The following is a 13,398-nucleotide window of genomic DNA, read 5'->3' as shown; positions in this document are numbered from 1 at the left end:
TGGCTTGAGCTTCTTTAGTTTCTGCTTATCTTGGAAGTTCTTTATTACTTCAATTGTAAAGGACAACTTTGTTGGCATAATAAACTAGTGGAATTTTTTTTCAAGGCTTAAAATAATCATTCCATGTCCTTCTATCAACTCAATTTACTGTAGAGAAATTTGCTGTTACTTTTATGGAGATGCCTTTCTCAATGATGTGATGTTTCCTTATTATAGCTTTCAATATTTTTTGTTGGCATTTTAACTATAATATGGTATCAGTATGTTCTTTTTCAGTCATGCCTATCTGAGATTCTAAATGCCTCTGTGGATGTTGTTGTCTTTCCCACGATTTTGGAAATTTCTGCTGTCATTTTACTGAATCAACTTATCTTTTGGTTTGTATTCTTGATTTATATTGTTCTATACTAAAAATTTATTAACTTTTTCCCTTTAATCATGACCCAGACTTCTTGGATTTTTAAATTACTTATCCTTATTACTGTGATAATTAATCAACTGTTTTCAAGCCCTAAAATTCTGTTCTTTTGCAGGAGATTGAACCTAGGCCCTTTACACTACATATATTCTCAACTTTAAAAACTTTCTTTTGAAGTTGAGAAAGGATTTTTAATTTTGAGAAAGGATCTTGTTAAATTGTACAGACTTGGTTGAAATTTGCAGTCCTTCTGCCTTAAACTCCTAGAGTGGAAGTTCTTGATCCAGGATATTGGTGAGACCTTCCATTGGCTATGTGATTTACTCACTGAGCTTTTTTGTTGTTGGTTCTTTTTTTTTTTATCGGTACCGGGGTTTGAACTCAGCATGCTTGCAAGGCAGGCACTTATGCTGTTGAGCTAAATCCCTAGTGCCTTGTATTTGGTTCTTCATCAGAATTGCTTTGTTGAATTGCTCTTTTATATCCTACATTATCTTCCTTAATTTATCTTCTTGGAGTCACTGATCATTTAAAAAAATCAAATTTTTAAGTTCTTTAGCATTTCAATGCCTTTGTACTTAGACACTGAAGAGTTAATCACCTGACATCATGCTGTCTCTTTTTCACATTTCTCGTATTTCTGTTGAGATTTACTCATCTGTTGGGATGATCATCTCTTCTGCTGTTATGAGAGGGTCTTCTTATTAAGCAACATTCCTTTGAGGACTTGATCCCCAGTACCACCCAGAGGTGAAAACAGTTCACAGTAAAAGTGACAAAGATAAATCAGATATTGAAATGGAGTAAAAGGCAATTAGAAGGAACTGTGCCACCAATAATAATAATAGAAAAGAGTGTGGCAATAAAATACAGAAAAACTAAAGGAAAGGGTAAAGTATTAACAATAAGGAAATTATAAAAACAGAAGGCGGAGAAAGGAAAAAATGGAAGATGCCATATTATAAAACAAGACAGTTTGGGCACTTGGTCTCTAAAATGTTTGCCATCACTGGGCTGATGAACCTACAGGATTACAAGTATAGTCACTTAGCTAATATTGACCTATTAGGGAAACTAGTCACATAGCAAGGGTATGTGGAAAGAACAAAAGTATTTTGGGGAAGGGAGGGGAGTATGGGTAAATTTTTCTAAAGGAATTTTCACATCAGGGTCAGCAAACTTGTTCTTGTTTTCTGACACACTACCCAGAGGTACACCTTGGAGGTCTTCTGCCATGGTGAGCTTTGCAGAGTGCATGCTGGGAGATTTTCACTCCATATTCTGCGAGCAGCTCTATCACACAACGTTTCCTCTATTAGTGGTATGACATTGATTCTTGTTAGACTCTTCAAAGAATAAAAAGATTTTATTATATTATAATTTTTTCTTATTTTATTTCTTTCATCTTTACAAAAATAGCTGCCATCTTTCAGAGGTGATCTTTACTCATTATTTATGATATTTTAAGATTTCAGGAAGTCTGAAAGTATTATGGCTGGTCAGTATAGTGGGTTTTGACAAAACATAACATGACAAGTGCACACTTTACCATTTGTGTTGAAATGTGAAGTGTTTCTAAATTTTTTTTTTTGTAGTACCGGGGATCAAACTCATAACCTCCCAACTTTCTAGGCAAGTGCTTGTGTCACTGAGCTAAATCTCCAGCCCTGAAAAGTGGAGTCTTGGAATAGGAATCACTTAAAACAGTGATAAAATCATCACTTACAAAATATTTACAAGCAAAAAAAACTAGTCAGAGACTAGTATGCCTTCTCATTTCGTGGAGGATGCTCTGTAATGAATCATCTTGGGGGAGGGAATGTTATTAGATAAATTAGTACATTACATAAAACATTTAGTTAGCTTATGAATCAGCAGCTAGCTAGGGAGAGTCTGATATATATGGAATTGAGTGATCAGCCACATTGATAAGAATAAAAATAAGAATATGCAGTATACTAGGACTCTGAACCAAAAAAATGTACATACTTGGGAAACATGGAATGCAGCCCTTCCCTACTTTATAATTTCATTTGAAACTTATTATCTCATGAGCCATCAGAAAACTATTAAAGTATTAAATCCCATTTAAATGCTGAATAATGATATAAAGCTTTAGAATTCTTTGAACTATCAGAAAAGACCAATTTTAACTAGATAGGAAGAAAATTCCAAACTGTTCCAAAGGTGGATGATTAACTTGTAAAGTATATTTAACTACGTAAAGACAGTGTTACCATAATTTACCCAGTCATCAGTTTTTTCAATTTATATTTCTTTTAAATGAGAAAAATTAGAAGAGTTATTTCTGGGACAAAGAAATTTTTCATAAGGACAATAATATTATTAAAAAGAAAATATTATGTAGACAGGATAAAAGATCTTATTCTTGTAATGAAGAAAACCAAAATTGTGATATCTTATTCCAAGGACAATTGGAATTTTACTGGGATAGAAATGAAGTGCATATCTCTTTATTTTAATACTATTGTTTCATGAAATCTATTTTCTCTTCTATTTACATAAACTCCACATGGTTACACAAATGATATTTCATTTCCAGAGATAATTGGAAAGGAGCATAAGGTGGGAGTCCAACACCCATATTTATATTTTAAGATTATTTATATTAATTAATCATTTATTTTAATTTTATGAATTTTATGAATTGGATTATATAATGTGTACTTAAGAAAATAAAATATTAATAAAATGTAGACATTTCAATATTTACTGTTTATAATAAAACATTTTCAACATCAACTATATTTTTGTTTTTAAAATTAAAAAATAACAAGTAAATTCCTATATGAGCTAGAATGAAAATAATAAAACTATACAACACAAATAATCTTTACTTCAATTATGACACCCAAGGTAGTCTTCACATGTGAGAACAGCATGTCCCATACACAAGCATTGTTTACAGTGGTAGCACATGTGTTTTGCTTTCCTGTCTTTTTGTTGTTGTTGTTACACACTTGATATCTCACTGACCTTGCTGCTTTGTTAGGAAGTTCTTGTGATCTTTCACCTCTCTGTTCACTGGTTTGCTCCAGAATTCTTTTGTAGAGTTCTTTGGGCAGATACATATTGCTCTTCTAGATTCCGTGATACCCATTCCAGTCCAAATTATCTCAGAAAATCTCTCCAAAATATCTGTTATTTTCTTTGTAAGTTATGATACTATTTATTTCTGATATTTTTAGAATAAAAAAACCCCCACAACTCTTGACCAATGCTTCCTGTTTTGAAAGATAACATAGTTGCTGCTTAATTCATCTGGAACAAATACTCACCTTTCGTTTTGTTGCAAAATGTGACAATTTCTGGCTTCATTTGTGTTGAGCATTTACTATCAATATTACCATCACAGTGTAATATTGACAGTATCAATACTACTTTGTTTTTCTTCACCATGTATAAGGCTAATGTTATGTCTTTCTGAAATGTACTATACATTTCTCTATGGTGAACTTGCAAATTTTTTTCAGGAATTTTCAGTTTGTTGTTGTAAATAGTTTCTGTGCTCATCATTTGTTCTTTTAGCAAATGTAACATCATTTGTTAAGTAGTGAACCAACTGTTAAATGCAATTGTCTTGGTTACTCTTCTCTTGTAGTTGAGATAAAATACCTGATGCCCAAAGTGAAGCAAGGAAAGGTTTATTTAGCTTACAGTTTTGGAGGTTTCAGTCCATACTCCGCTGGCTCCAAGGCAGGGTGGCATGGTTAATGGGAAAGCCTTCACGGTGGCCACAAAGGACATGAGTGAAAGGGAAAAGAGACAAAAGGCACTCCTCCTTTCATCCCTTATACTGATGTCTGCTCCTTGTCCTTGGGCGGGTGCAGCACTACACTATAAATTCCAGCGCTAGAAGACAAGCCAATTACAAATGCTAGATTCAGTTGCTTTCATGACTGCATGAAGCGTGGGGGGCAGCCCAGAAACAAACCCATAACAGTGACATTTCAGCTACTTTTTGAAATAGGTTTAACAAGTTTGTTCATATCATTTAGTTAATTACTGCATGAATAAAGATGTGGTGGCTGAGTTCCATGATAAATTTCTAAATTCAGGGTGTAAAATGTCTTTGCATCTACCACAGCATATATTTTGTAATATATTTGGAAGGTTTATTTATCATATATTACTGAAAGCTACAATGGCCATAAAATGATGCAAGTTGTTCATTGCTTGTCATGTGTTTGGATGGTGTATAAGTTGCTTGACAGTTTGAAACAAAGCTTTCCAAAGCAAATGAGTAAATAGCAGCAAATTGTCAGATTTTTTCTTTCTTGATGGGTCTTTTTGTCATCAAAATGTGGGCAGTTTTGAAGGAAACTGCACCTCTGAAGTGCCATTGTTGTTTTAAAAATCTCTACACCTACCTCTCCCCCTTAAATTCTTTAGATTCTGATGCTTTAGATTCTGATGATAAAGTCCCGAAATGAAGGTTTTTATTTCAGATAGTGAGGTATTATAACTACATTTTTTAGTATTACTATTGATGCACATAGAATGTTTTACTTGCATTTCATTATTAGTATATTTCACGTCTTATAGAACACAACTTCCAACACTGAATCACAGCATATTCATTGGGTCCAGTAATCTTCATCCCTGAAAAAACCCAGAAGGATTTTCTAACCTAACTCTAACACTCAATTGCTTGTTCAGGTATACATGACCGTTTTGTAGCGTTTTGACTAGTCAAATATTTATTAACATTACTGTTTTCTTTCTCATCTGAATCAAACTCTTCATTTCCTAATTCTCTGTCATTTCTTGCTCTGTTTCATTATTGCAACTTCTTTGACTTACATGATCCAAGTCATTATTGGTAGCTGAATCACTGAATGACTCATTTTTCACCCTCTCTCAAAGTTGTTAGTGCAGATTTTCATGTGGCATTGTACTGAACTGGGTTAATTCCATAAGAAAAATCAAAAGAAAACATTTAATAAAATAAATTATAAATGCACAAAAAATGTAACACAATGTAAGGTGGGTAAAAGTCACCTGTTGATATGTTGAAATACATGCATATAACTTGCTGTTTGTAAGACCCTGCCTCAAAGAATAAAAAAGGCCCATTGATGGGAAATGGAAGATCCTGGGTTTAATCCTCACTGTTGAAAACAAAACAAAACAAAACAAAACAAAACAAAACAAAACATAAACTGTGCTGGGTGGGGTGACCTATGCCTGTAATCCTAGCACTTGGGAGGCTGAGGAAAAAGGATTCTTGCAAACTCAAAGTCAGCCTGTGACTTCCAGGTCAGTCTATATAATGAGATTTTGTCTCAAAAACAAAATAAAACAAAAAACAAACATGAACTACATGACATGAGCAACAAAATATACTTTATTTTCCATGATTATCATCAAGGATGGATAAAATGATGTGCATGCATGTGTGTGTGGTGTATATCTGTGTGTTAGTGGGGACTGAATACAGGACCTTGCTCATGTCAAACTTTACCACTGAGCTACATTTTCATGCCTTTTAAAAAGTTTGAGATGGGGTTTTTGCTAAATTGCTCAGGCTGGCCTCAAATCTGTATCACTAAATTTTTTTTTAGGAATTGGCACAATAAAGATGAAGAAGAAATCTACCTATTTTGTAGGTATTGAGCTAATGTGATATTTGATATCTTATACAAAGTTTTGAGTTTTACTTGGTTGATATTCAAGTATGAATGACACTTAACTCCATATTCCATACAGAATGTAATACTTTAAATTTTCATGATCAATCTAGCATTAACTAAAAATATAAATTGTTTTGATGCTATTTATTTAAAATTGTTTTGATGCTATTTACCTCCTTGGGCTAGAGCTGATTTATCTGAATGATTATACTAATTTTTAAAAATGGAATTATAATGTGTGTGACTGATTAGTTAGAAGGAAAATATTACTTTTATATTGTGACACATTCACTATTGCTATCCCATACAAATACAATTTTTTTAAAATAAGTGTTGGAAGTAAAATTAACACCAATGGAAACAAATTCAATTTAAACATCTGTTTATTAAAAGTTGACTGAATTTATTAGATGTAACTTTATAGTAGCATCAGTCAAAACTTCAAAAGCACATTTCTGTGGATGCTGGTTATGGCCCATGTGGCATACCTCACAACATAATCCTAATAACAATGACTTGGTGCTAATTACCCTCAGAGGCAACAGGAGGTAAAGGGCAAAGAAATGCATAGCCAACGCAGAATCTGGAAAAGAATACAGGTTCTAGAGCAAGTTTAACCAACTACTCAATGCAACAAAAATGCATGTTGTCACATAGCTACAGACCTTTATTTTATAGTGGTGAGGATCAAACCTTCATGCATCAAAACCTCATGCATACTAGCAAAGTGCTCTACCACTGAGCTACATCCCGGTGCCCAAACTCCTTTTTGGCACAGCTAAGCATTGGAGAGGTAAAGCATGTCTACTGAAGAAAATGAACAATCAGCTTAAATGCATATCTGGAATCTGCGTCCTGCATTCCTGCCCATTTCCATGTGCATGGCAGCCAGGCTCTCTTCTATTTGGGAATATGGTAGAATGTCTGACAGCCAGCGTTTCCTTTACTTTTACTAGCCAGACACTGGGAGGGTAAGCATTTCCAACACATCCCTTTTCTTCAGGAATGCATACTCAAGCGAAGGAAGAGATAAAAAATAATTCAGGTATACTTAATATAGTCAGTATAAAATTGAGGTACATGTGGATTGCTGGAATTATGTACTTATTTTTGATTCTAAGATTTTTTTCAGTGAGGAGATAGAATAGGAATAGGTAATAGAATTTATTTTTGAAAGAGACATATACCACACCCTGTCCCTCAAACCAGATGGTAGGTAACATAACATGAGGAAGGTTTCTTTTACTCAGGGATCAGTAATCTTTTTCAAGGGCATTCTAGATTAGCAATTTCTCTTGCCATCTGGGCTTTCCACTTGAAATTTATTTTTCAGCTTACAGTTCACTAATACTGGCTTTTGTCATTTACACTGATCAAATGAAAACTTAATGATACTTTTTTCTTGGTTGTTTTGAGACAGGGTCATGCTGTGCAGTTCAGCCTGACCTTGAACTCATTTATATCTCATGCTGGCCTCAAACTTGAAGTGACCCTCCTGCCTCAGCCTCCTGAGTGCAGGGATTGCAGGTGTGTGTCACCATGTCTGGAAACACTAATAAATTTTAAACTTGTAAGGCTAATAATATGTTTTTGCTTACTTCTACCCTCACCTCCAACTGCTACTATAGAATCAACTTGCATTTGAGAGTGCAGTACCAGCCTTTGCTTGTTTTGCTGTGAAACTGGGACTGTGTATAAAGGCTGTGAGCAGCTATTGAAGTCACTGCTGGGTGGTACTCAAGGGAGAGCTTAAGAAGTGAGCCTAAAACAGGAAATCCCTTTGAATGAACAGGTTTAATAATGTGTGTCCCCTTTTCTAATAAAATGGTAAGCATAATTCTTCTTAAAGACTTCTATTTGTTCTCCCCGAGAGTGGTCCCTGGGATAAGGGTTAACCACTATCAATCCCAGTTTTTTAAGATACTAAATGTTCTGAAGACATTTTGGCTACCTTGGTAAAAGTTATTGGTTGCAAAATGCATAACAGTAAGTGTCCATGTTATTTTTGCATCAAAATAACTTATGTAATCTTATTTTTCTGGAACAAATAATAGAGCATTTTCTATATAAAGCATCCACTATAACTTGTAATGTAAATATGTCCATATATTATTTTTACTTCACAATTTATTTTTATTTTTATAGGCTATTGGAAGGACTCCTTATTAACAAATCCTCATCAAAACTTGACAGAAATGTGATATTCCTGAAGACACAGCAATAATTGTTGAGTATTGAGTTGCAAATGAACTTTTCAACTGCTATTTATTTACATTGAACTCAAATAGTCAAATAAGAATACTGATAAAAATAAGATAATTGCTACTAAAAAGAGAGTAGTTTTTAGTTGGAACTGAATGGAATCCTAAATTTTAATAGTAACATTGAAAACTTTATTTTAATAGCATTTCATTTTAAAAAAGTTTAGAATATAGTGCGTCTGTTTCAAATATCCTAATTAGAAAAAAATGTCAGAGCTAATTCCAATCTGGGGAACTGGGCTGCCAGAGGTGAGTTCTAACACACCAGTGCCCACTGGGGGAGAGTTTAAGATCATCCCTCCCAGTGGTTAAGGACCCATCCAGCTTCCAGCCACACTAGACTGGGGTCTGCAGGTTTTGTGGGAATATCTGGGCCACACCAAGTGACCCTTTTTTAATCTGGGGAACTAGACTCCCAGCACACCAGCATGGCCCCAGGAGAGTTTAAGATCATCCCTCCCAGCAGTTAAGTACCTGCCCACCTTCTAGCCAAAAGGACTAGGTTTGGGAGGTTTTGCAGGCTGACTAGACCACACCCAGGGACCTTCTTCAATCAGGGGAGCTGCGGGCATGTGAAGTGAGTCCAGTGCATCAGTGCTTGCCCGGGGAGAGGTTTGGACCATCACCCACAGTGGTTAGGAGCCCACCCAACTTCCTGAAACACCAGAGGTGGCATGGGAGGTCCTGTGGGCCTGACTGGACCACACTCAGTAACCTCCATTCAGTCCCAGGAGCTGAGGACATAGGAGACGATTTCCAACACGCCCAGGGGAAGCTTTGGAACATCACTTGAAACACAGAAACACAGGAAAATGACAAGATGAAAGACCAAAATGCAATCTCAAACATCCAACTTATCCCAAGAATGCCTATGAGACATGTAGACAGAAGAAAATATATGCCATACACCTGAAATACCTGAAATCATAGCAACTGAAATAAAGAAGCAAATCTGGGAAGCTTTAAAGGAATTCAAATTAGAAATAATCTCCTAGGTAAAAGAAATGATAAAAGTAATGAAAGAGATGCTGAACACATCTAAAGAAGACAGTTAGAAAGTTAGAGGAACAAAGCAAAAAGATAGAATCCATTGATGAACAATATAAGAAACAAACAGAATACATGAAGCAGATTCAAAGAGGAATCAAACAGGAAATCAAAAATTTCATTGAAAATTGTCAAAACTGCCTCAACAAAAGTGAAGATAAATTTCAGATTTCAAAGACACGATTGTAGCTAGTGAACAGGAAAGGAACGATCTTTTGAAAATATGAAGAAATCAGGAAATAATTCAATAGCTGCAAGATGATTCAAAGAAAAACAACATAAGATTGTTGGGATAAATGAATAGAAGGATAATACAAATGATATCAAGAGGCTATTTACAGAAGTAAAAGCTGAAAATTTCCCAAACATGAAAATGGAGACTGACATTCACATTAGTGAAGCATATAGAACTCCAAATAGCCATAACAAAAATAAAACTATACCCAGACAAATAATAATCACCATCCCAGAAATCCAACATAAGAACAGAATATTGAAAGCTGTTAGAGAGAAAAGACAGACCACCTGTAAAGCAAAACCTATAAGAATCAGAGCAGACTTCTCAATACAAACAGTGAAGTCAAAGAAGAGCATTTAACCAAGCATTTCAGATCCTAAAGGAAAATGACTTCCAACCTAGACTGATGCATCCTGCAAAACTGTCCTTCAAAAAGGATGGAGATATAAGATGTTTCTATGATGAAGAACAGCTGAAGAACTTTATGATCACCAAACTAGCCCTTCAAAGAATACTGAAAGACAGTCAAGATACACATAGAAAAAAAAAAAACCACTAAGCAAGGCAGACAATTAAACAGAATGGAAAGATAAAGATTCAACAGCAAAGAGATAACATGTCAACAATAAATGAATATATAAAATTTAAAAGCATTAATGTAAATGGTCTCAATTCACTAATTAAAAGAAACAAACTGATAAAATGGATCAAGAAACAACATCCAACCATATACTATCTACAAGAAACCCATCTAATCCAAAAGGAAACTCATAGACTGAAAGTCAAAGGATGGAAAACAATACTTCATGCAACAGAAACCCCCCAAAAAGTGGGGGTATGTATTCTGTTTGCAGACAATGTGAACTTCAAACTAGGAATGATTCAAAGAGATAAAGAAGGTCCCTACATACTAGTTAGGGGAAAACTTCAAGAGGAAGAGATAATAATTTTAAATACATATGCACCAAATTCTAGAGCACCCAGCTCTACAAAGTAAGTATTAACAGAAATGAAAAATCAATTAAGCAATAACACAAATATAACAGGAGGCCTTAACACACCATTGACCCAAGTGACAGATCAAATGATGGAAAATCAATAAAGAAATAACAGAATTGAGTCACACCTGTGAACAAATGGACTTGATAGACGTATACAGTGTTCCATCCAACAACATCAGAATATACATTTTTCTCAGCAGTACATGGGACATTCTCTAAAATAGACCATATACTACCCCAGAGAACATATTTAACTAAATGCAAAAGAACTGAAATTATCCGATGCATGTTATTAGATCACAGTGTCATGAAACTAGAAAATAATGACAAAAGAAACTGCAAAAACCCCATAAACACATGGAAATTGAATAATATACTCGAGCGATCAGTAGGTCACAGGGGAAATTAAAGAAGAAATTAAACAATACCTACAAACAAACTACAAATACAACTTACCAGAATCTGTGGGATGCAATGAAAGTGGTCCTCATAGGAAAATTTATTACACTGAGTTCCCACATCAGGAAAACAGAACAAACACAAATAAACAACCTGATGTTACATCTCAAACATTTAGAAAAACAGCAAGTCAAACCCAAAGCTAAAAGAAGGGAGGAAATTATAAAAGTCAGAGCAGAAATTAATGTAATAGAGGCTTAAAAAAATCCAAAGAATCAAAGAGTTGGTTCTGACAGAATCCTGTCTCAGCCTGGGGAAACTCCCATCCTCGCCTGGGGACCAGGCGCAGTTCCTTTCCAGTTCCTTTCCAGGACCCGCTCAGTGAGTGGGGCTGAAGTGCAGAATCCCATCCCAGTCTGGGGGAACTCTCTTCCTCACCTGGGGGCCAGGCCACAGTTCACTGCCAGGTCCAGTGAGTGGGGCCGCCACAGGGAACACCATCCCAGGCTGACAGAACTCTCCCCCACACTTGGAACAACACTTGAAGCTCGAAAATATAGGAAAATGACAAAACAAAAGACCAAAATGCAATCTCAAACATCCAGCCCATCCCAAGAAAGCCTAGGAACCATGTTCATAGAAGAAAACACATGCCATATAACTGAAATACCTGAAATAATAGTAACTGAAATAAAGAGGAAACTCTAGGAAGCCCTAACGGAATTCAAACTAGAAATAATCTCTCAGGTAAAAGAAGAAATGATAAGAGAAATGAAGGAGATGCTGAACATATCTAAAGGAGACACAGTTAAAAAATTGGAGGACTAAATAAAAAGATAGAATCCCTGGATGAACAATATAAGAAACAAAGAGAATACATAAAGCAGATACAAAGAGATATACAGGAAATCAAAAACTCCATTGAAAGTTGTAAAAACTGCCTCAATGAATGTGAAGATATAGAATCTCAGACCTCAAGACAAGATTGCAGCCAGTGAGCAGGAAAGGAAAGATCTTTTAAAAATAACAAGAAATCAGGAAATAACAATTCAACACCTGCAAGATGACACAAAGAGGAACAACATAATGCTGATAGGGATAAATGAAAAAGGAGACAACATAAAGGATGTCAAGAGGATATTTAGAGAAGTAATAGCTGAAAATTTCCCAAACACAAGATTGGAAACTGATATCAAGATCAATGAAGCATATAGAACTCCAAATAGGCATAACCAAAATAAATCTACACTCAGACATATAATAATGACCATCCCAGAAATCGAACAAAAGAATAGAATCTTAAAAGCTATCAGAGAGAAAAGACAGATCATCTATAAAGGAAAATCTATCAGAATCACAGCAGACTTCTCAGCACAAACAAAATCAAGAAGAGCATGGAGTGAAGTATTTCAGATCCTAAAGGAAAATGATTTCCAACCTAGACTGATGTACCCTGCAAAACTGTCCTTCTAAAATGATAGAGAAAAAAGATACTTGCATGACAAAGATCAGCTGAAAAACTACATGATCACCAAGCCAACCCTGCAAAGAATACTGAAAGACAGCCTAGATACATTTAGGAAAAAACCACTAAACAAAGCAGACAATTAAACAGAGCAGAAAGATAAAGATGCAATAGCAGAAAGATAACATGTCAACAATAAATCAATATATAACAGTTCTAACCATTAATGTAATTGGTCTCAATGCACAAATTAAAAGAAACAGACTGGCAGAATGGATCAAGAAACAAAATCCAACCATATGTTGTCTACAAGAAACCCATCTAAACCAAAAGGATACCCACAGACTGAAAGTCAAAGGATGGAAAACAATACTTTATGCAACAGGAACCTCCCCCCCAAAAAAAAGCGGGGGTGGCTATTCTATTTGAAGACAAAGTGAACTTCAAGCCAATAATGATCAGAAGGGATAAAGAAGGTCACTATATACTGGTTAGGGGAAAACTCCAAGAGGAAGAGATAACTATCTTAAATATATATGCACCAAACTCCAGAGCACCCACTTATATAAAACAAGTACTAACAGAAATGAAAAGCCAATTAACAATAACACAATTCTAACCAGAGATCTTAACACACCATTGATACTAACGGACAAAACAACCAGACAAAAAATCAGCAAAGAAATAAAAGAACTGAATCGCACCTGTGAACAAATGGACTTAATAGACATATACAGAGTATTCCAGCCAACAATAACAGAATACACATTCTTCTCAGTAGTACATGGGTCATTCTCTAAAATAGACCATATATTAATTCACAGAACATATTTAAATAAATGCAAAGGGGTTGAAATCATCCCTTGCATGATATTGGACCATAGCGCTATGAAATTAGTAATTAATGATAAAAGA

This window comes from Cavia porcellus, unplaced genomic scaffold (assembly GCF_034190915.1).
Source record: "Cavia porcellus strain 051 isolate PalLab524CR breed Dunkin Hartley unplaced genomic scaffold, mCavPor4.1 scaffold_16, whole genome shotgun sequence".
Lineage (NCBI taxonomy): Eukaryota > Metazoa > Chordata > Mammalia > Rodentia > Caviidae > Cavia > Cavia porcellus.
This window is presented reverse-complemented; position numbering follows the sequence as displayed.